At 45.4% G+C, this 24,444-nt stretch overlaps 1 long non-coding RNA gene across 2 annotated transcripts; it reads left to right on the top strand.

The window, feature by feature from the left end:
* Window positions 1-3,916: 3,916 nt before the first annotated feature.
* Window positions 3,917-22,081, top strand: LOC144152162 (uncharacterized). 2 transcript variants are annotated; one of them, XR_013319079.1, is made up of 6 exons: window positions 3,917-3,973; window positions 6,493-6,631; window positions 10,868-11,019; window positions 15,168-15,235; window positions 18,612-18,692; window positions 21,752-22,081. It is a non-coding gene; the product is annotated as an uncharacterized LOC144152162 (long non-coding RNA). The 2 variants fall into 2 exon arrangements; XR_013319080.1 differs by having other exon boundaries at window positions 3,926-3,973; window positions 6,478-6,631.
* The last annotated feature ends 2,363 nt before the right edge of the window (window positions 22,082-24,444 follow it).

Below are 24,444 nucleotides of genomic sequence, written 5' to 3'. Positions count from 1 at the left end.
TATATGTTGTAAAGGATACTGTGAATGCCAACAGCTTCTTGGCTGCTCGGCTGCTCACTCGTAAATGAGGGGAAAACACTGCTCGAGTGCATTTCAAGCTACAAGCGATTCGGCAAACGCGACGGGAAGCAAATCGTACCAAGCTACTAATCGAAGTTTTTATTAACATATTTATGGGGCATTTTTGTTATGAGTCACTATGCCGAAGACGCCTAGACCATTAGTACAAAGTTTCAGGACCGGCTTTTTGCTATGCCCGAGTTACTTAATGTAGATCTAAGGAAGAAATAGTTTCGTTTTCCAAATTCTTCTTAAAGTTCCTCTTAACGTAACCAACGGCACAGGACGTCTCATGGCCACAACTCATGCTGCGCATCACTTGCGCAAAAGAGAAGACGAAGACTGAAGCGGGACGACACGGCCCAGAGCAACCTACCCAAACCTAGAGCCTACTAAGCCACACATCAATTAGAGGTGACAATGCAGTTCTCCATAACTTTGGTGTACGCCTTCAGAACAGGAGTTACGATAGTTCCCCGTAACCACCTACATAGTTTTCTTGATACCCCGAATTGTATCGGGACGTACTTCGGAGCCATGCGTTCTCATATTTGCGGTGACGTTTTTAATTATAACAGTGGGGTGTGCAAAGTATAGAACCACAAATCCCAATCATGCCGCCGGCGTGGTCAGTGCTATTTTTCTGTCGCTGCTGTCATTTCTTCGCAGGTACTTTGCTGTTGAGTTGCTGAATGTTATAGAAAGTGATTTTGCAAACACAACCTTACCGGCAAAGCTTGGCCGGTGGGAAGTTTCAAGTCCTACAGGATCTCACAAAAGATAGAGGAGGCATAGACGCAATAGGTCGTAGCCCGTGGGCAGTAACTTTTGGTAACAAGTAAACATTTTCTAATAGTTCTATGGAGTACTTTTGCAATGTTCGTCATCAAATGTAATATTTGTACTAAGATAAATACTACATTTTTTGTGCTACCCATTTCCCAAAAAACCATCTTTTTGGCAGCAATTTCTGTATGTAACTTAAATTATTAAAACCTGTGCACGTGTCAATCATATCCTCCACCGAGGAAAAGAACACCCACATGGGCAGGTAACTGTCATTCTTTGATTCTGTATGTGGACGTACAAACACAGGGGAACCTGCTAGATGTGTGTTATAGATGTCTGGACTGATACAGCAATGTTCAGAGAAGCTTTGTGCACTAAATGTTTGTGTGCGATATGTGAGCGCTGCGAGTGCGTTGAGAGCACCCGGCGAGTTTTACTGTGCTCTGCTAGGACTCTAGGGGGGCCGTTCTGTTAAGGGCAACCTGGAATGCAAGTTGCCCTGAGGCAGCTGTGCCCACCTGGGAAAAGCAAACGCAGCCCTTTCTAATATAAAAAGTAGATCTTTTGTTATGTATCACAGCCCTTACGCCCATGTATTCATAACAGGCCATACAAGCGGGGGCTCATTGCAAGTGGTTGCTATGGTTCACGAGCACACGTAAGTCATTCTGCCTTGACAGCTAATTTGCCGCACAGGTAGGTACAGTATAAGAGTTCTTTGCGTAATTATATGCGTTTGACAAGTGGATGTGCAATGATAAAGCGTTATATGCTCTGTATCAAAACCAGCAACAGCCTTTTTGTTTCGTACAGCCCGTTCATACCTAACGCACGCCGAAGCCCTCTACAGCGAAGTTTGCTTGTTTATTTATTTATTTATTTATTTATTTATTTATTTATTTATTTATTTATAAAATAATTATGATTACTCATTGGTCAGTTTTGCGTACTGCCGCCCAGGTTCAGGGAAATGGCTTTGAGAGAAAAAAGGCCACTTCAGAAAAAAATAGGGTAATGCGTTGTGATATGAAGTACTAAACGACTGCTCGATAATGGAATAAATAAAACTACCCAAGTGGTCGCAAAAATTAGAACCGAGACAGTAAAAAACATGAAGAATAGTGAAACTAGAAAAAAAGCAGTCAAAGAGTCTTGATGGCATACAAGAGTTCAACCACTACAGTTCGTGGCATGCTTTACCGAACTGATTCTTTCCCGCTGAATTTCCTTATCTTCTCTTAGCGTCGAGTTCACTTTGTGTTTCGGCCTTTTATTTCTTCACTTGTAGAATGTCCTGGGCCAGTGTTCATATTCACGCGAATACAAAAGCAGTTGATTCCCTCGTGGGTCAACGATTGGGCATCGTGATTGTAGATTAGAAATCCAGCTTCGTAAGCGAGAGATATCAGACAAAACCGTCGATGGTACAAAGGCAGTCAAATTAAGGTACCGTCGTTGTACAAAAATTTGCAAGAGCCTCCAAATAATGCTGAAGATAATTCTATCCAATGGTCAATAATAGACATGGGCGGGTATGTAGCGATAGTTTTCAATGAATATGGACAGAATGTTGGACTAGGTGGTTGCTTGATACTAAGGACACTGAACTAAAGCTTTGCCGCCTTCAAGCGCCATAAGAATCATTTTACTAGTGGGGAATAAAAATCGCTGAAACCGCCTTACGCCTCCGAAGGCAACTGTGATCGCTGCAGTTCAATCGTCCCGAGTGAGTATATGAGAGTAATGGGTACGTACGGTGACATCACAGCCAAACGCGAATTTCTCAATGGGTTGTGAATGTCCTCAGGGCAGCCGCCCTCGCTCCACAAGCTCACTGAATGCGTAGATAAACGCATGGGTACCCCTATCTTTTGAATTTCTGTCAGTTATACTTAATGTCTGAGCCAACGAAGGGCCAAGCAGCGTCATAATCATTGCACGTCAACTTCGGATTCCGCTTCACGTCGTCAGGGCACCAAGCTTAAGGCTGGCCTAACTTTTAGCGGTCGCGCGCTTGCGTTCGCACACTCCACTCCGCCGCCACAAGTATGGCTGGCTGTATAGTTGCGATTACGCAACTTCTAAAGACATATATCTTGATGGAGACGTCAATAACAGCCGTCACACAGAAGGGTCGTTGCAGAGGCAGCCGGAACAGCGCGTTTATTCTCAGCGGAAACCCAGAACTACAGCCTGCGGAATGATTATGTGGATGGGTATGAACATCAGATGAGGTACGACATGATGAGGAGACGAAGTTCAAGGTAGATTGGACACAAAAGTAACAGGAACCTTCCATGTGTCCTTGATGCGAGCACTATGGTGTAATGCTCTGGCCGGCTTGCCACTGTTGTTACGGGGCAGATTACTGCAGTGGTTTTAGTGTTCGGTAAATCACTCGTCAGGTGTGTAGTGGAGGATAGCATTTCATGTGGGCAGTTTCAAGTGCAGGCGGTTTTTTTATCTGATAACAAGTGTGTGGGCAGTATCTTCTCACGGGAAACTAGAAGACCTGTTTAGCATTCTGTAAACTGTTTTTTGCAATGGTCACAATAAGAAAAATTGCGTGCGAAATGCCAAGTTTTCAGTAATAGCTTTACTACGATTGTCATAAAAGACGTTGCCCTAGATGTCTCGCTGTTACCAATATATATGAAAATTTTAATTATAACCGCTGTCAAAGGAAAAAGCAGCGATCAAGGCAAGTATTTTCACTCAATGTGATTCACTGTCCCAAGAACGTTTCGCCCGCTATACGTGGATTGCAATATCTATACCGTGGCAGCTGTAATCAGAATGAAATATTCTACATTAAAGCAGCGTGGAATGGATGCAACATGGGAACGCTGTAAGTGTAGCTGTAGCTGTAGGCTTCCGGAGAGCAGTTACGGTGCCCTGAAACGACATGGACAGCTGGTTTGGTAGCGGGAACGGCTCATGACATTTTGCTTCAGCAGCTGCACGTGCCTGAGCAAAAAGAGAAGCGCATTCCAATTGAAAAGGAGCGAGATGACTATGACAGCCCCCAAGTCTACCCTATATACCGGCCACACACGCCTGCTTTCATTAGACAGCAGGAGGTTGTCACGCTTCGCCAAGGACACTGAAGTCATCCTGCTCTGAGGTAACTTTTTCCTTTCTCATATAAGTTCTTCCACACAGCTGCCGCCACAGTGGAACAAAACTTGGAACACTTGCTCGCCCCGCTTAAGTAAATGTGTTAAGAATAGACTCTCAGTTCAATGCCAAGAGCCCTAATAGCCGCTTGAATGTGATTAGCAGCCCATTGATAGCTATCGCGGGACGATGGCCTCTCCCACAAACTTGCAACGGAATATCTCCTGCCGTGTATCTCCAAATTCATTCTTTTTTGTTTCATATTTGTTTTTCAACTCCGCTGTCTTTCCTGTATTCTCATTACGTTGCCAGAATTAGGTCCGTGTGGCGCTATCGGCTACCACACACTCCACTTCGATATGTGAAGGCCTAAGAAGGCTCAAAACGCTGAAAATAAATTCGGTGTCGTCGTCGTAAGTGGACGGCAGGGCGTAGTAAGTGCAAAACAGTGAGAAAAAGCGCCGGTGGTGCGAAGAGTATAAAATAATGTGCTTCAGTTTTAAACACTTTGGAGAGTCTTAATACAACTTATGTCTGCCGTGCAAGAGCATATAAAGATTTTTACGACGATAAATAGGCGTCTTGTCCTAAAGATTTCTCAGCCTACCCAGTCTCCGTTAGCGCTCAACCACTGCATGTTTAGCAGCGAGAACGGGTACCGCAGTTACCGGCTTATTTTGAGAACAAAAATTAACTTTGCCCATTCAAAGACATGCATACATATTAAACGTCTTGAGCAATGCGGAACAGTGGCGCAACTTGCGGAAAGCAGAGTGACACGCGCGATGCTAGTTCGTTTGGGGAAGGAGCCAATTAGGGCGTCCGATTGAATTGGATGGGAAAAACTTTATTGGTGCCTGCAGTACGCGCGCGCGCGCGTAGACTGAGCCTACGTCATCCTCGAGGCAGGCTCCTGGCGTGGATCCCCGATTGCCGTTACCGGTTGGCGGAGCCCCTGCCTGGCCAGTGCCTAGAGGGCCTGCTGGACGGCCCAAAGTTGTTGTTCTTGGTTTTCACTCATCGTTGCGGCTTCCAGTCCCCGCGGTATGCTTCTTGACTTTGCTTCGCTGGGGTTCTTGGTACAGTCCCACAGCATGTGCGGCAAGGTTGCCGTCTCCCCGCGGTAAGCCGCACACTTCTCGCTCTGGTATGTCTCGGGGAACATCTTGTTTAGTAATGATGGACTGGGTAGGGTGCCCGTCTGCAGCTGTCGGAACAAAACAGTCTGGGCGCTGTCCAGCCCTTTACAGGGAGGTGGAAGAAGCCTGCGGCTCAGTCTGAAGGACTTCGTCATCTCGTTGTAGTTCACCGTGCGGTCTTTGGTGCTGAACCCCAGCGGTCGACAGCCGTCGTGGTCGCGGTCGGTTAGTTCTCGCGCCGCGGCGTGTGCCGTCTCGTTGTGGTTCTCGTTTCCCTCCGATGCCTTTCCTGCGTGCGCCAGAAACCACTTGATGCGGGCGTTCTTGTCCTTTCTTGCTTGTTGTAGTATGCGGATCACCGCCGGCGCGATCCTGCTCTTGGCAAAGTTCCTTACGGCTTGCCTGGAGTCGCTTAGGATGGCCTGGCAGTACCGATCCGCGATGGCCAAGGCGATGGCTATCTCTTCGGCCTCTTCTGTTTGAGTGTTTAGGGTGCTGGCTGCCGCTGGAGTGGTCCCTTTGGCGTCTACTACAACTACGGCGAGGCCTTTGGGGCCGGCGTATTCGGCCGCGTCCACGTATCTGACGCCCTCGTCGCCGGCATGTAGGTCTGTGAGTGCCTTGGCTCTCGCCTTTCTTCTTCCCAGGTTGTATTCTGAATGCACATTCTTTTAGGGTCAACTCTCTAGCCACTTCTTATTTCGCCCGGTATCGGATTCTTGGTGCCTTGTTGGTCGTGGTATCGTATACCGAGCTTGTCTAGGGTTTTTCTGCCTCTTTTAGTCATCAATAGCCTTTCAAACTGTGCTTGAAATAATCGAACTTCCTGAATTAAGACACTATATTCTTTCTTAATAACACTTTGTTCTTGTTCCACTTTTGTCTTGTCCGTGAGTGTTTGTGCTTGTGAAGTGCCTTTAGGAGAGCTTTCACTGCAGAAGAACGAACTGCTTCGCTGCCAATAGCCATCATTTACTGTATGGCTCTTTCGTTTACGGAATAGTGGTCACTCGCTAAGTGGGGCTTCATTCACGTAGCACGGCGTAGGCTATCTTGCATACAAGCATGTAAGTCACAGAGACACTGTTCCGCGAGTGGGTATTTCTTAATTTGTTGAAGCATTGCTCAGCCTAGGATATATTCAACACGCCGTAGTTGGTTTGTGAATCTAATTTTGGCATTTACTATTTATTTATCCTTGTGTAGATGTCAAGTACAGTTAGCACGAAGCACACTTCAAAATAAGAGCGGGCAAGCGCACAAGTATTGTTAAATCAATTTATAGCAGTAAGAATTCCGCTCTCGTTCAACATACCCGATGTGGCATAATTTTGACTTGCATATTATCACGGAAAAAAATCTTTCTACACAGGTGTTTCTCCTGCAGGCAAAGAGCACGTTGAACCAAGATGAAATGGCTACATGCGACCTGCTTTTTTGCTGTGTGGCTCTGCACAGCGACCGAGATCCATGGAGTACTTGGAGGTTCTGGCTTGAAAGAAACCAATCTTCCCGACGCCTTTAAAGTGAGCTCCGGTCACGTTGCTGTATACGTATAAAGGCTGTTATTTTACTGACATCCTTACGTAAAAACATTTTCTCCCGTTTTCTTTGAAGGGTTGCATTTGGGAAAGCGTCACTTCCTCTTGCAAAAACTGACCACGTGTGTGTGCAATTGTACAGGCATTCCACATTTATCTTTTTTATATTCTATAAATACAGGCTTCATTAAAGCAATTCAATTCAATTCTGCACTTCAAACCATTCAATTCTGCACTTCACAGCAAATTTTCCCGTTTTTCGTCGCACAAACAACCGAAAGCACATCCGGGACTACAAAAGGGCAGATTTTGATGGAATAAATTGTGAGCTTGCTTCATTTCTCGACAGCTTTTTACTGGGCTTCGATGACAGATCGGTTAATGAGAATTGGAACTTGTTTAAAGGAAAGGTGGCTTCTTTATTAAGTGACTTCGTTCCAATTAAAACAATCACATCTAGCAGGCAGGCACCATGGTATAACCGTTCATTGAAAAGATTGTGCAACAAAAAGAAACGTTTATTCCGATCCGCAAAATTATCCAATTCTGAATCACAATGGGATGCATATAGGTTAACCGCCGCCCAGTACAAAGTTGCACTGAAAGAGGCTCGGAATTCATTTTTCAATACCACGCTACCGTGTATGTTGGTCAATAATCCCAAGCAATTCTGGAATATCATTAACCAAAATAAGTATAACTCAACGATTACTCTTAAAACCCCAGATGGAGCTACGGTTCCTGGTGATGAGTGTGCTGCAGTATTTAATGATGTGTTCACTACTGCGTTCTCCACATCTACAGTCACTGTTTATCCGGCCCTCCAACCACTTGACGTACTTTCTATGGAACCAATTATGTTTGACATCTCTGGCATTGTACGTTTAATTAAAAAACAAAAAGTTACGTCATCATGTGGAGTAGACAACATCAATTCCAAATTTCTTATCAACACAAAATTGTATTGTTCTATGTTTTTGACAAAATTGTTCACGCAATCACTTGAAACTGGCTGTATTCCGGATGATTGGAAGATTGGGAGGGTGGTTCCCTTGCACAAGTCTGGGGATAGACATTCCCCGCACAATTTTCGCCAAGTGTCATTAACTTCCATTTCATGCAAACTCATGGAACACGTCATCTATTCTTGCGTTGCCAAATTCTTAGAAGACAATTCATTTTTCAGTCACTCGCAGCACGGGTTCAGAAAATCATTCTCCTGTTCAACGCAGCTTTTATGTTTCACTCATGACCTTCACTCCGTTTTAGATCGCGGGTCGGTTACGGACTGCATATTTCTTGATTTTGCGAAAGCGTTTGATACTGTGTCACATGAACTTCTATTTCTTAAACTTAGTGATCTTAACTTGGATACTAACGTGCTTGCATGGTTACGCTGCTTCCTAACTAACCGTTCACAATTTGTTACTGTAAATAACTTTGATTCTCCTTTGTCTGCCGTTCACTCAGGTGTTCCTCAAGGCTCTGTGTTGGGGCCCTTACTTTTTTTGATCTACATTAATGACTTGCCAACTAACATCCGTTCATCAGTCCGCCTTTTTGCTGATGATTGTGTAATTTATCGGGAAATAACTAATACATCTGATATTAACACTTTACAGTCCGATATTAACCAAGTTATGGAATGGTGTAAGTTGTGGAAAATGAATCTTAACATTACTAAATGCAAATGCATGCGCGTTTCTCGAACTAACTCTGCTGCACCTAACTACTTTCTTAACGACGTCCCTCTCGAAACAGTCCAGTGTTATAAATACCTTGGTGTACACTTAACATCTAACCTATCGTGGAAGCTTCACATTGATTATGTAGTAAGTAATGCTAACCGTATGTTAGGCTACCTCCGGCGAAATTTTTATATGGCTCCTAGTTCCCTAAAATTACTTCTTTACAAATGTCTCGTTCGTTCAAAATTAGAGTATGCGGCTTCTGTGTGGGACCCCGGTCAAGAATCACTCATCGCAGAAATAGAGAAAGTTCAAAATCGCGCGTCGCGCTTCATTCTTTCTAATTATCACCGCACATCAAGCGTTACGGCCATGAAATTAAGTCTTTCTTTACCACTGCTGGACCATCGGAGGAAATTATTTCGGTTGTGTCTTTTTCATAAAATATATCACAAAAACCCCATTCTAAAACAACAGCTACTATCTTCTCCATCTTACACTTCGGCACGCATTGATCATCTGTACAAAGTTAACGTTCCATCCGGCCATACGAAGCATTTTCATAATTCGTTTATTCCCAGCACTTGTGTTAGTTGGAACCGCCTTCCTTCATCTGTTGCTGCGATAACGGATGAGGCTGCGTTCCGATCTGCTGTAAGCAACCTGTTGTGGTGATTTCTTATCTTTACGTTGCTTTTTTCAGCTTTTGTTTGTGATGCTGCTTTTGTTTCTTTTATGTTATACAAGATGTAACCCGCTCCCCTCTGTAACGCCCTTTGGGCCCTGAGGGTATCCAAATAAATAAATAAATAAAATAAATAAAACAAAATATTTGAAAGTGTAGGCCTATAACAGTTGCCCGCCTACATTTCACGTGGTTTATAAAAAACCTACAAGGTTTTCGTTCAAAACGTGCGTGGATAAACTTACGCCGATGACACAAAATTCCGCAGATTCGTAGAATATGTAGGCAAGATCCTTGTTCAACGTTCTGTTTAACTGCTCTTGAGTTTCTGTTAAACTTTCTTGAACTACAGCTTCATTCATAGCCGCTTCGTGCAGAAGGTAGTTACGACGAACAGCATTTTGCTCTGATCTATCCTTCCTCGCCGCGGAATACTTCCTCGGTGTTTCCCTCCCATGACTAGGACATGTGGCGTAGAAACCCGCAGTTATCTAGAATAAAGCTCTGTGCCCACTTTTGGACGTATAAAATGGGCGTCCAGAACGCTCTACGGTCCGTCACCAATTCTTAGAGTCCTCCTTGGGCGCTGCAATGGCTCAGAGGTACATCACTCGCCTCGTATGCAGGAGGTACCGGGTTGGAATCCGAGTACCACCGGGCACCCACCGGTTTCTTAAATAGGAACAGCCGCCCCTGGTCGAGTGCGGACCCTTGAAAGGAGAATTCACTCCTAAAAAGGTGTCTTTACCCTTGCGTGGGGCCCCTGACCTCGGTTCCTGCCTCGGAGATCGACGTTTCGCGCCCCGAAGGACGCAGCCTTTGGCAGCATTCGCCTATGAGTCAGCAAACACCCAAACATACAAGCGCCACACACTAACACCTCACGCTATATAACGCCCCTCGTTTCAAGGACAGATGAAGGCTCGGGATCTTCCTCCACACATACAAGAGCAGACACTAATGCCTCACGCTATAAAACGCCCCTTGTTTCAAGGACAGAGGAAGCCTCGGGATCATCCTCCAAACATATAAGCACCACACACTAACGCCTCACGCTAGACAACGCCCCTCGTTTCAAAGACAGATGAAGCCTCAGCATCTCCCTCCAAAAACTGATGGAGCCTCGGGACGTTCCCGCAGCGTAAACCGCTAGTGCCTGGGTGGCGGAGCCAGGAAAAACTAGCCACGCGTGGCTGCAACGCGGGCAATGAGCGCGCCCTGCTTTTTTAGATGCCACGCTCCGAGCATCTCTTGTCGGCGGCCATGTCCTTCCTGCGTGCGTCCGTTGTTGTCCGCGTGCGTCCGTTGTTGTCCGCAGCCACTCTCCCCCTCTCCTCTCCGATAGCGAACACTCTCTCGCGAGGGGCATTGGATTGGATTGGATTGGATTGGATTGGCTTGATATGGATTGGATTGGATTTGGATTGGATTGGATTAAAGTGGATTGTGTTGGATTTTGTTGCGTCATAGCCGCGGCACACTCTCTCTCCATACTTCATATGCACATTTCCTGTAAAACTAATCTTCCTACACTTCAGAAAACATACTTAAGTGTTTCCCGCTATCATTATTGTTGCCTCATACCTCAACTCACGTCTCATCCTATCCTTCATTGGGACCGCATTCACTGTCTGTGGCTTCGAATTACAATAGAGACCTGCAAGGGTAAACACATCTATGCTACAGCCCCAATAACTCCTTTTCAGCACACTTTGAAAAATGTTTTTTCCTGAAATTATTTCTTAATGATAGCCTTTGCATATCAGCGACAGAGTGCTATGAAGTGTAAGTTCGTTATACAATGAACAACATTGTTTATGCTCTTTACTAATAAGAAGTTTGTCGCAGCTATTCGAAGCCTTTCCTAGTGCTGCGGCAATATTCGACGACAACAACGACACTATCCTAGACTGTGTGGTGGTAGAAAGAATTGCCCTCGATCCCGATGCACGTACAGCAATCTACAACTGGACGCTGAAATCCCAAGACGGCGGGCCAGGGTATGCTTCTACATGCTTCTATATTCGGGCATGCCCGAACACCAATTACTGTAGGTGCGGTGGGGATGTTAAAAACGGAGGGCCTTTGTAACAACACTTCCTCTGGTTTATTCGAATGAAGTTCCAGTGGCACAAAAAGCCAAACAGAAACAGTGATGCGTTTTGTCAGCACTCCACTCTGAACACGCTATATTTTGGACGTTTGTAGAGCTCATCGCAGAAATTCGGCACGTATCACCTTTTCTCCGCAGCTAAAGCATTTTATAGTGGTCGGGCGGATTCCTTTACGATTCCCTGCTATTACGGCAGCCTTTCGGACGGATGCGAAAACCGCCACTCGCGTTTACGCAAGATTTCAGCGCACGTAATGTCACGCCCATTCAAATATTTTGTAGCGGAGCCTCCTCGCACCGACAGGTAAACCCAAGGAAAACTTGCTGCTTAGCGCCTTATTGGTGATTATTAATGATAGGTACATAAAATTTCAGGAGTTCGGAATCAGTTCTTATTTTGCTAGTCATGCTTGCTCTTTATAGAGGTTCAGCTGTTCAGCCAGTTAGAAAGCTGCTCTTTTCTTGCAACACTACCTAAAAATACAATAACGAACTGCTGTAGTAAACTGCGATAATCTTAGAAGTAGGTGAATTGTTGATTGATTGTAGGGTTTAACGCGCCGACGCAACGCTGGCGATGAGGCGCGCCGTAGTGGAGGGCTCCGGATTAATTTTGACTACTTGGGGATTGATTGATAAATCTTTATTTGCGAGCCTGAGGCGCAGATGTTAGGGCGCCCGCCTGGTGGAGGGCATCCTTAGTCCAGGATACCCTGGCTGCGGCTGGCTGTCCGGGCCCTGGTCACCAGGTCTTGCTGGATCCTGAGGTCCGGGCTAGTCAGGCACGCCATCCACTGCTCATAGGATGGGGTGGGGTTGGGAGGGAGGTGCGGGGTTCTTTGACACTCCCATACCTGATGATATAGGGTGCCAGGAGAAGGACAGAAATTACAGGTGGCGGGGTATTGAGTTGGGTAAATGGCGTGAAGAAGGGTGCTGTGGGGATATGTATTTGTCTGAAGTCTTCTCAGGGTGGTGGCTTCATCTCTGCATAGTCTTGGGTGCGGTTCCGGGTATTTTCTTCGGTCGAGACGGTAGTGGGCTAAAATTTCGGCGTAACCTGGGGGATCTTTAACGTGCGCCGAAATCTCGTACACACGGGCGTTTTTGCTTTTCTCCTCCATCAGAAAAGCTGCCGCCGCGGCCGGGAATCGAACCCGCGACCTCGTGCTCAGCAGCACAACGCCTTTGCCACTGAGTCACCGCGGCGGATAAGTAGGTGAATTGTAAAAGACATTTGTGAAGACAACACGCTCGCCTTGACCGAAGTAGCCGAAGTCTGTTACCTTTGCGTCCTACAGCTCGAAAGAGAGTAGCGTGATTTCCTTGCGAAGTGATTAGTTCTGTACGGTGCTGCCGCATTCACCATTCGCACTGTCGAGCAATAAAGGTTGACAAGCAGAGCAAGAATATCGGAAACATCGTAAGAGGAACCCTGCCCCCCACAGACATCTCTATGAGTGAGAAACGTTTGTGTTATATTTAACTGTGATGCAGGCTAAAGCTTCAATTACGACTGGTGGCTTCTTTGCCACCCAAATTCTCCACATGCCGTGACAATGGTTTTTTGTGACCGGAACAAAAGTATCACATCAAATGGCAAGCTCAAGAGAAAAATAATTATTTTGAAGGGTTTATCGCCGCCTTCTCTCTCTAATTTATTTACAACCTGAATGACTGCTAACAAAATCCGCCATTTACGCCTGGTGACCTCCATCACTTAAAAAATCCCCTACGTTTTCATGCCTTTCGCTGGCACTCCATTGCCGTAGATACCTTGTCCATGTGGTATAGGAATATTGATGCTTAGTAAAGATGGCTGTTGAGATGCCGTGCTGCCGATGACGCTTAAGTGCAATGAATGTTCAGAGCAGAGAAAGCGTCCAGCGCGCGATTGTTTATATAAAAACTTGCTGTTATTAAACGCGTTAAAACCAGGTTTGCCGAGCGATAATTTGAATTTTCCGCCCAAAGATCACACTGAATGCCCTGACATTACGAAGCAAGGCACGCAGACGCTGCTCGGGGCAGCCGCTGCTGTAGATATGAAGCAGGAGTAAACTTATATTCAGCCAGCGCCTCTTTGTGTTTTTTTCTGGTGCACGCGGCCTTAATCTTTTATTCAATCTCCCTCTTCACACCCCTTTCTCTTGAAAAGAACGAGCCCTAAAATGCTTTGACTCCGTAACCGTGTCAGGTGCTGGCTTGACATCGGCTTAGCATTAAGGTGAGATTGAGGGTACGGGGAATTGACAAAACGAGGCGTCTGATGGGTTTGTACCTGGATAATTTTAAGCTTTCGGTCTACAACTTATGGCCCACACCAATACAAAGCGTAAATTGGCGCTAATGCTCGGCCGGGAAATATCAGAGGAATGTGCATCATGCCGCTTCCCACTAAAACAAATAACTCATCCCTGCCAGTACGCACGGGTGGGGAAGTTCAGTGCGGATGCGCGCCGCTGGCTGCAGTTACGAATTCTGTTTTTTTGTTTTTATTGTCGTCGTACGGGTGTGAGCGGGACTCACTGCACCACCTCCTTTCCGTGCTTCAGTTGGCGCTACGCCTCATTCTAGCTTTTGGCCGGCACTCGGTTCTGGCTGCTTCAGTCGTCATTTCCTGTTGCCGGTGTTGATGCCTTCCCGCAAGACGCTTGGTTAGCACGGAGTATTAGCTGAAGAGCACTGAAGCTACAGAATACTGCACAGGGAAAATCACTAAATTGCCCAGTAATGCTATCACGTAAATACTGTAATGTCGTAACAATAAAATTACACTCAGATTCTACGTACAAATCTTGGTACTGACTTCGGCATAGTGCGCGCCTCCCTGAGACTGTTTAAGTAATCGAGGGCGAAGAGTCGGTGTTTTTGACTTATAAGAAGAATAACAAGGAGGCCATAATAGGCGAACTCTAGTTGTTCAGCATCTTACCGATGTTTTTCAAATGAAACAAATACAGGAAAGTGCCATTTTAACGGAGGTCATTTTAGCAAACTATTCAGTTGTACGAACTTTTTAAAAAAACCCACAGAACCGCCATCCAACGCAATGCAAATGCCAGTAACTTTAACGAGATTCAAAGCCGTGCGCATTTCATTTCAGCGAACATATTTCACTGCACCATGCTATGTCTCCCAGGTGATATTGATCACTTCAATAAGTACACACCGCACTTCTGGTAGCATACTTTTCAGAACCGCGTTTCAATTACCGCGCCACGAATAAAGGGCCCAATTTGAACTTTCAACTGGATTGGCTAGATAGATAATCTCGTCGCCAGCCTAAGAGATAGCCTTGGCCACAGCTACAGCTTTAGCCGTCAAACCGCTACAGTCACAAAGAAAAGGCTTTCGCGTGCTTGTTAATCATCAGTACTAAACGAAATCCCCTGTCTGTAGACGAAAAACTGGATGTTTTGCGTAGGCTGTACTTCAGGCGGCGTCAAGTGGACCTTGTGCAGGCATTTGGGATCCCGGCATCATCATTGTTTACGATTAAGAACCAGCGCCACGCGATCGCGGCCACATCGGAAAGTGTACAGCTCAGCCCGACGCGCAAGAGACTGTGCGCTGGTTATTTCAGCAAAGTGGGCGACGCCATTGCCACATGGCTACAGGATTCACGACCCAGGAACATTCCGGTTTCAGGATCCATGATTCAGCAGCTTGGACACAGTGACTCGTTTCATGACCACTGCAGTCCTAACCGCCCAGGTGCAGCAAAGGATTACAGCACCTTACAAAACGTGCGAAATAGCGAATACACGCTTGGAAATGAGCAGAATGAAAAATAAATGGGTTGAAATATCTTGTAAACACCCGACGCTTCCTTTAGCTTACGGTACGAAGTTGCAACATACTTGTTTCAGTTGAGTGAACTTTCACTTTACCAAACTTTTTACTTAGGTCCCTTGAAGTTCATTCAAGTGAAGTTTAACTGTATTAGGCATATAAATTACGATTTATTGCAGCTTAACAATGCAAATCTTCATAAGCCAACGTACGGACCAACAATTCTTGTTCGTTTTTCAGAAAGAACGTCCTGTTTTATGCACAAGCGGAAGCGACACCCGGGGGCATTACCATTTACACAAGCGAAGGTTTGTTCTTGTCTCTTTTTTATTCCCGAAAAAGGGCAGATGCATGATTCGAGTGAAAATTTTGTATCTTTTAGAGAAGTCGTTGCCTCGCTATAGTATCAGTATTTTTAGTCCTGCAACGAGCTCTGATACTGGCCTGGGGCGCAACCCGCCAGGAATCAACGTACCAAAAAATAAAACGTGTTCGTATCGGAATATATTTGTTGGTACACGTAAACACAACTTTACGCATTAATATTGGCCTTATAAATCTGAACGCCATAAAAACAGAATAAGCAAAGACGTTCTCAGACTCTGCACAGAAAAAAACGCACGTGCCGCAATTGTGCATTCATCCAAGCTTCTCGCAGGAGTAAAATAGTAGTTCCTCTTGCGGGAAGACCTATATCGGTCGGACCGGGCGCTGTCTGAACGATCGTCTCCGCGAGCATGCAAACACACTGGAAATGGGTACTGGCAGCAATCTTGCCACACATTGTAAGGACCACGGCTGCTCGCCCAGATTCCACGATACCCGTGTTGCAAGAACGTATGAGGGTCAGCGTGAGCGAGAGATCTATCAAGCCTACCTCATTCATAACGCAGGCAGCGATTGTGTGAGTAAGCCGTTCATTGAATTACTAAAAAAGGAAATCCGCTATCTCGACTCATAAAAAGCTTAACTGTTCAGGATGTCTCTCTTGCCTCGCGCCTCTGGCCACGTCTCATATCAGCGTTGCTACCATTTCATCAATGCACGTGTATCAATCTTGTATTTTGTGTGCAATGTTCGATGCACCTCTTTTTTTTTTTCGTGCTCTTTTCCGTGCTTCCCCCTTTTTTATCGTGTTCCTTCTCGCCTTCTTTTCTGGGTATATTTCGCAACCCGCGCAATAAACCAAGCAGTTGTTAGTCAGCGCCTTGTGTCGTCGTTTTCTTGTCCCGTCTTTTTGCGCTGCTTCGAATTTCAGAGTGCTTTCTCCCTGAAAACGTTTAGTTCTTTTCGTTGTCTTGAGGTGATGCTGCAGATAAGCTTGCTGGTACTGTAACAAGGGCCACAATTTATCTTTTAATGCCCTTTTAAACGCTACCTATTGGGCATTAAACAACTTTGTACCTAATTCAAGATAGCTACTAAACATCCTTTAATAAGCTTCGGTGGTGAAGCTTGATAGCTATTTTTGAAAGGAAAACACAGCTGCAAATTTAGCGTTTTCAAAATGTAAACAAGATATCTACGTGATTTTTGATGCAAAATGTACTTAAAGCATTACTGGTCCTCCAATCTCGCTGCTGCAAAAATGCCATATCATGGATGAGTAAATGGTTTCGTTCGCTACGTTGAAACCCATTGAAACCCATTGAAACATTGAAACCGAGCGCTCGTCCTGTCTGGTTTTTTCCCTCGTGTATTTCGTCCTACCGCGCTGTTATTACATCAAACCCATAGTGCTTGACTAATGACCGAAGGCTAAGGCAAATTTTCCAACAAGAACGTTTGTAATATAGTAAAAGCTCGATAAACGGAAATCGCTTAAACAGAGCTGTAGCCTGTAAGTTGGTTGGTTTCGTATACAGATAAAGTAAAAAAAAACACGCCATATCCACGGAATGAATGATGATAAGTGGGGCGAAGCTCGAGAGGGGGAGATCATCGGTAACCGTAACTCTCCCGTGAAAGTTCGCCCATTACATCATTAAGAAAGATGTAAGACTGTGTGCGTACATTGTACACTGAGAGGAAACGAGCAAAGGTGCTTGCGTCTAGTTCGATCTCCGAGAACGACTGCCTGCGTTCGTGGCGTGATCTCTTGCGTGATCTCCCCCTCGCAGTGCACATGCGCTCGCGCCTCCGTTGGCGAACACAGACAAGCTCGCGCTCCCGGTGCCGAGTTTGCGCTGCCGGTTGCAGCCGGTTCTTGCGAGTGCAACGCGGCCCACTTTGCGACATCTCCGAAAGCATGCGGCGGTCACGTACCACGAGACACAAGGTATGGACAGACCCATGGCTTTAGGAGCTTCGCCCCTAAAACAGCTTTCGGTAGTCGGAACTATAATTTCCGCCTCACCGTGTAAACGGAACCGAAAAAGAAACTTCTTGTCAAACCCATGGCCAATAGCATCAGCTTTTCCCGGTCCCGGCTGTTTAGTTTTTGTTTTCTTTTTTTAGCCTCGTTGGCCTCGTAAGCCTCGCCTCGTTAGCGCGACGAATGCAACATCGCAGTTCTTGTTCTAGTCGTTCGGTCTCTATTCAAGTCACCGAGGTTGCAGGGCTCAGCTCCTACTGCCTTGTTCGTGCCATCGTGGTGCCATTCATGCTTAATTGCCGCGTTGCCGTCTTCTACATTCGGTGGCTCATAAGCACTCGCGCAGTCGAGACCCGAGGAGTGCACACCATGCGCTTATGTTAGAAAAGAAAGGACATCATTATCGACTTCGAAAGCTCCTCTTTGATGCATTTTCATGCATCTTTTAAGGCACAAAGTCTCATTGTTGCCAAATAAACTTTGTGAATGTTGTGCCTAAACCTATTGTAGTTTTCTTGCTTTCTGAAAAACTATCACCTACATTTACCTTCCAGTGCTTAGAGTTCCATGAAATGCCCTTAAGAGCGTGTACGCACGTAAATTTGCACTTTTGCACATCTATCCCAGCAAACAAAACTCCTGTTAAATGAAACTATTTTTTCGGTACCTTGAAGTTCCGTCTGTCGAGAGTTTACTGTATTTAAATAATTTGGAGACTTAACTTCTGGAATTATTAGTTTCAGAATTCGTTATATCCTTCCTTTTTATGGCGTAAAATACTCTCCAACAATACAACCAAATGACGCGGCGTGGAAGGTGCGTACCCTTCGTAGAATGGAAATCTGAACACTAGAGAGAGAGAGAGAAGGCTCTTTATTGAAAAAGCAGAGAGTTTTGCCGGCGTTTGTGATCACCTACATGCTTCTCTGCTAGGGGTCGGGGATGTAGGGAGAACAGGCCCTAGAGAGAGGTGGGCAGAAAAGAAAAAAAAAGAGAGAGAAAAAAACGAAGAAGCAAAAAAAAAAAACACTGGCGTGGTTTGGCGGGCTTGGCGGACTATTTTTTAGATTGTGTTACAGAATTTACAATTTTGAAATGTGGCCAATGTCCTCCAAATATGAAAACAAACTTTTTAGGGCCTGACGCTGCTGCGAGGGGCTAGTCCATGGTCCTAAGATGGTCTTCAAAGTTACCGGCCCTTGATCTAGGCGTCTAATAATAAAAGCAAGTGTAATCCGGCACACAATATAGTTTAGTCTTTCTCTTCGGATAATGCGAGGTGGGGCATGGCCATGTTTTACGTGCAATAGTTTTCCGCCTGTTTGTGGGGATGTGTCTTTATAGCTGGAAATTATTTTTTCTTAATTCAGATCCGACTCCAAAAACAAGTGTGTACCTTTACACCGACTACGAAAATTGCCTAACTTGGAAATTTGAATACCATGGAAACCGTAGGTATTTATGCTGCAGCTATATGTTGCATCAGTGTTGGGGCACGATATTTTGATTCCCCTAGTCGCAGTAAATAAAAATGGCAGCATCTCCACTCCGTGGATGATGGCGAGGATGTGCGGAGTACGGGGACTCGAAATGACATCCAAGTTGCGCCATGAGTGACATCCGATTTGCGCCCTGACCGTCATTCGAATTGAGCCATGAGTTGCACCTTGATTAATCCATAAATGAAAGTGCAACTCACGGACCAAATCGAATTCCGCCTGATTTTCGCTTGATGGTGGTGTGCGCACGGATGGACACGGACGGACATTGGGAGGTCCTAAGGTATGCCGCACCGTGACAGGCGAGGGAGTAAGCCGTTTGACTCTCGGGTATACCTCACGGTCGTAAGACGACTGACACTAACTCTGTCTGGTGTACCAGACACAGGCTCGAATCCTGCCGGTGTCTGTGTGCTTTTTTTCGATTATAAATGCTATGCGCACGGACACGGACGGACATTGTGTGGTCCTATACTCCGCACCTAAAAACCATAAACGTTACTTGCTGCGAAAAATAGTAGGCTGTGGTTTTGGTACCACGGCGAAAAGTGTTCTTATATGGACCGGAAACTGACGCAGTTTTGTTACCTACAATAAAATACCGGCGAGGAATACCTACGTTGCTTTTTTATCTTGTAAGGCGTATTGTGTGCGTCACTTTTAAGTGCCAGAAATTTGAAAAAAAGGTTTACTAGTTTTGTTAGCCACTAATCGCTGTCCCCCTGCTGACCCCCGCCGATAGCAGACGTTTCACATACACTTAAGCACACTTCTCTCTTGTTTCCCCTTGACGGGTTCGTAGAACAGTATTTATCTCATATTGTTCCTTCGTTAAATATCTCACATTTCGTTTACAAGTTTTACGAATCTACTGCTAAATTTGACTGTTCTGCTTGCTAAATTTGACTCGACGCCGTCCCTCCGAATCGCCTGGACATCGCTACTCACAAACCGACATTTTTTTCTTGGGTTGGGCAGGGTGATTTTTTTTTTCGCTACAGTAGATCGTCAACCGTACGTGTAACGTTAAACCTTTTCCTTTTATTTTATACTTGAGCTATTGCTTTCCATCTTTTTCCGCACGCTTTTTCGATGTTTAGCTTGAAACTGTGGCAGCGCACAGCTCCAACTGTCAAAGCCATAAAACCTGCTTTCTTTCTGCTACCGCAGTGCAGCCTCAATTCCGCATTTCAAGATTTCAGCTGTCTTTGCACGGGCAAGAACTGACATAGTGCAAGACCGATGGAAACAATGACACGCAGCGGGAGAGGGGGGGGGGGGGGGGAGCTGCCCAAAATACTGCAAATGCTTGCACATTAGTGGGAAGAAACGGTGGCCATACATCTTCCCCGTAATGCTTGTTTCTTGATCATAACGTAATCAGCTTGGAATCACTGCATTGAACCCCCGTCGTTGATATACAGATCACTTTCAATGTAGAAGCAAAACTGAGATTGACAAGCTGTAGTAAAGCAGCAATGTTTGCGGGTACTACTGTGGCTGCCGATGCCTGAAGCTAGTGGTAGTTTCCAAAGCCTTGAAGACATGGCTGAACAACACGGCCTATTGGAGCATAACGTAATAGCTCTGTGTAAGGTGAAATACCCCTGTTAATTCTCGCCTCGCTGCGGCGAATCTTACGAAAACAAATGCTGAGCATTTATTTTAACACTAAGAGCGGATTCAAGATTCCTTCAGCTGTATTTGATTTGTTGAGCTCTTTGGCATTCCACAAGAAAGAAATATTTCGCTCGCGTGGTTTGTTTCAGAGCTACTTGATGCGCAGCAGGTTCGTAATACCTTTTTTTTTACGGCTTCTGAATCGGCTGTAAAAATTCCCAAATCCACGACTTTCGTTCTCATGCGTCTACTTTCCCCCAACAAATATTTTGGAAATAGCACGTTTTGTTCCCCTATGTGTTTTTTTTTTGTTTTAGGTGGTTATTGTACACCAACTTCCTGCCGCACAAATTAGCCCAAAAACAATGCTGTAATTGCACGCCATTATTTCTAGTCCGAGAAGCAAACCTATGCCCATTACTTGATTACACTCCCGAAAGTCCATTTCAACAATATTTGTACTCTTGTTTTATGCAGCGTTAGGTGTAGAAGTGTCAAGTGTGCACAAAGTAACAGCAGTACGGGTCGCCAAGCAGCAGATGCGAGTCTTGGTACAAGGAATGAGCTGGAGAAGCGCAATTCAAGCGCCCGGGCCCAAAATGGGGCGAATGACGCCAACGAGCCACCCCTCGGAAACGGTGACGTTCACCTGAGGTGGGGGTGAAAGAGGGGGAGTGGTATTCTCTATCACTGTCTCACAGGTGGCCTAAATTTTTCGCCCCCTCGGAAGCGTCTCGCACCCACTTGTTCCCGCTGATTCGTAGAGTAATAAGAGCGTGAAGCGGGTGCATGGCCAAGCAGTAGCCAAAGGGGGGGGGGGGGGAGGTGAAATGGGAACGGCAGAGGTAGAAGGCCTAAACTTTTGAGCAATGGTAAGAGTTCCAGGCAGCGAACGCCGCTCCGGGTAACCAAGGGGTGACGATTGTGGCACCAGTAGAGTGCAAGCCACTGTTGGAACAGGTGGTGCGCGTGACTTTAGAATAACGTCGTAAAACGTCCAATTGCCGCCATATAGCCAACCCACCGCATGCTCGTCGCAGTGATCCTGGCGTTCGCGAAGCAGAGAAATCAGCTGCTAGCGCACATAAAAACAAAGCCATTGAATATTTCCCTTTCTTGTACTGCTTTTGATCAGCGCATGTAGTAGGCAAACTGTTGTGACTGAATAGTTGCCTAGACGACTGGGACAAAACATTCTCCATCTGGCTTGATTGACTGTTAGTTTTGAGGATTCTCAGAAGATTTCTTTATGAAACTCTACCAACTCCATCTGCCAATATAATTGGTATGCTTAAAATTTATCTCCCGGAAGTAACTATTAGGAAGCTGATGACAAGACACGCATAAAATATTCCCAACAGTTGTGTTTCCTGGCTTTTCTCTTCTTCCAGAATGCACACTCTGGGTTCAAAAAGAACTGAAGGACTCTGTCCCGCAGCACTGCATCGACCAGTTTGTTGCCTACTGTGGCGCTGTTGTTCCACTGTACAGCCGAGACCTGTGTTTTGACGGCGAAGGAGACTATTAGTCTTCGTGTGGAAAAGCATTTTCCATGAACGCCGCAGTATTCCCGGTCTTTTACACGTAAAATTTGCAATGCATCTAACGTTGTGGCGAAGTCCCTGAAAAGTGTTTGCGAGTGCTTCAAGAGTATTCCCAAGCTGTCAGAAATTGTGAAAGTAAAAATCCAACTTCTGCATAAAATAAAATCGTACTTCTGAACAAGCTAAAATCTAATGCTTTGCTTATTATTTCACTGTTCCTCTCCCGGTGATATGTTTATTTATTTATTATACCTCAAAAACCCCAGGGCGGGGTGTTACATGAGGGGTGGGCATTTCATACAGGGTTTCTTCGATGTGCGTTTTGAAAAGTATGGGGCTGGAGTGGCGCACGACGTGGGGCGGAAGGTCATTCCAATCCTTCGCTGTCTGAACAAAGAATGACCGAAGGTGAGCAGTTGTACGGGCATGCGCAGGGTAAACTGGGATGTTGTGGTTCGTGCGGCAAGATATGCGATGCGCGGGCATGATAACAGATGCGTCTGACAGTGAGTGAAAAAATTTATGAAAAAGAGCTAATCTAGCGGCTTTGCGTCGAAGTTCAAGGTTGGGAAGATGGGCTTTGATCTTTAAGTTAGTAACGCTTGAGTGGCGCGAGTAATCGGAATATATAAACCTAGATGCTCTATTTTGGACAGATTCTAATGTTTTCGATAGATTAGATTGGTGGGGATCCCAGACGGCGCAAGTGTATTCAAGTTTCGGACGGACTAGTGTTTGATATGCTAAAAGTTTAACAGAAGGGGGAGCAAGTCGTAAATTTCTTCTTAGGTATCCAAGGACTTTGTTTGCTTCGTTAGAAATGTTTATTATGTGGGAGGACCAAGTAAGATCTGGAGTAATGTTTACACCTAATTTTTTGTAGGAATTCACGAGGGATATTTCGCAACCAGAAAAAATGTATGAAGGAGCCGGGTGGGATTTCCTGCGATGAAAAGAAATTACGGATGTTTTCCTAATGTTCAGAGTCATGAGCCAATTTTTGCACCAGGTTTCAATAGTTATTAGGTCATTTTGAAGGATCTGAGAGTCACTAGGGCAGTTAATCGGGCGATAGATCACGCAATCGTCAGCGAATAGACGGATTTGGGAAGATATATTGCTAGGTAGGTCGTTAACATAAATTAAAAATAGAAGGGGACCATATTTGTGTCATATTCTTATGTGTCATATTCTTATGTTTGTCACAGCATGAGTTTACCCCTAAATGAGTGTCAACGAATTCACGAGGGGAAATCCCGCTCAGGAACATCAATCGAATTTGTAGCCCTCATTTTCCAAAAAAAGAAATCTGACAACGTGGCTGAATACATTGCCTGCAACTACATATAAGATATTTATACAATCTTTCAGGCACCTTTTTTTTTGCTTTTACAAAATACGTATGCGGCATTCTTCTACGACGGCAACCGCAATGACAATCATTCGAGTACTATATGAGCAATATGAAAGGTAACACTGGAACGCGTGGCAAACATCCTCGAACCAGACACGGAGTGATGGGCGGGTTGTGCCGTTAAAAACAAAAAGGGAAAGCAGGGCGCTCTTCCACTAACTTTTGGCACTCCCACCACGCTGGAAGTTCTACAAAGCAGCAGCTTCCGCCATTTCGCCGATAACACGGCATCGTTCATCAGCCGATAAGACGGTAATTGTTGCAGCGGCTTACGCCGGTTCATTTTCTTTCCTTTCTTTCATTCTTTTTTTTTCTTCGCACAACCATTTTATAGTACTCTTAGGCCAGGGTCGTCCTGTATTTCAAACCGATGCCGCGTTATTAGGCCTCCAACGAACAAAACAAAGGACGAGCATGAGGTGGGATGACGCTATTGCTTTATTTCATCAGATTTATTTTTATATTCGGCAAGCGCCAATAAATTTATTTTCAACTTACCCTTACAGCCCATTTTTTCCCGCTTTAGAAGGTTTGCCATAAATCAATATCGAAGTCAAGAACAGTGCTACCTTTTGTAACGATTCGGCGCAAAATGTTATCAGTTCTGTAGTATCTAAAAGTGTTATCACTGTCTACTGGCGATGCGAAGTTCCCCACTTTGCCAATGTACGACGGTAATGCAAACAGCGACCCCCTTTCCGCTTTGTTTCCGATGGCGGCTGCTGCGTATCACCCATAGCTGGGTCCGAGGGTGTTTTATCGGCGTTCGTGTGTTGCCTTTCAAATTGCTCTTAAATGTACATACATGGTTTCAGCTGCCGCCATGGTTGCTATAGGTATAGGGGGGATCAAAAAGAATGCGAACAACGGAGCGCACAGCCTCCGACTCATGCTGCACCATGTGGTTGCAAAGTCTGTAAACTGCGCGCATGCGCACTTCTTCGAGAGCGTTTGAGACAGTGGTCGACATTTATCGTAAATGCTTGATCAAGAAGCGACGCCGGTCATTTATTTCGATGCGCATTTTCACGCTGCGTGGCCACTGAGCAGGATGATCGTTGAAGGGCATTATGCTAGCTGTAATCAGCCTGCTGCGCGCTTGGCTCCCGAATTTAGTAAATAACAG

This window comes from Haemaphysalis longicornis, unplaced genomic scaffold (genome assembly GCF_048455015.1).
Source record: "Haemaphysalis longicornis isolate Haplotype H1 unplaced genomic scaffold, Haemaphysalis longicornis Haplotype H1 scaffold_9, whole genome shotgun sequence".
In the NCBI taxonomy this organism is placed as follows: domain Eukaryota; kingdom Metazoa; phylum Arthropoda; class Arachnida; order Ixodida; family Ixodidae; genus Haemaphysalis; species Haemaphysalis longicornis.
This window is presented reverse-complemented; position numbering and strand designations above follow the sequence as displayed.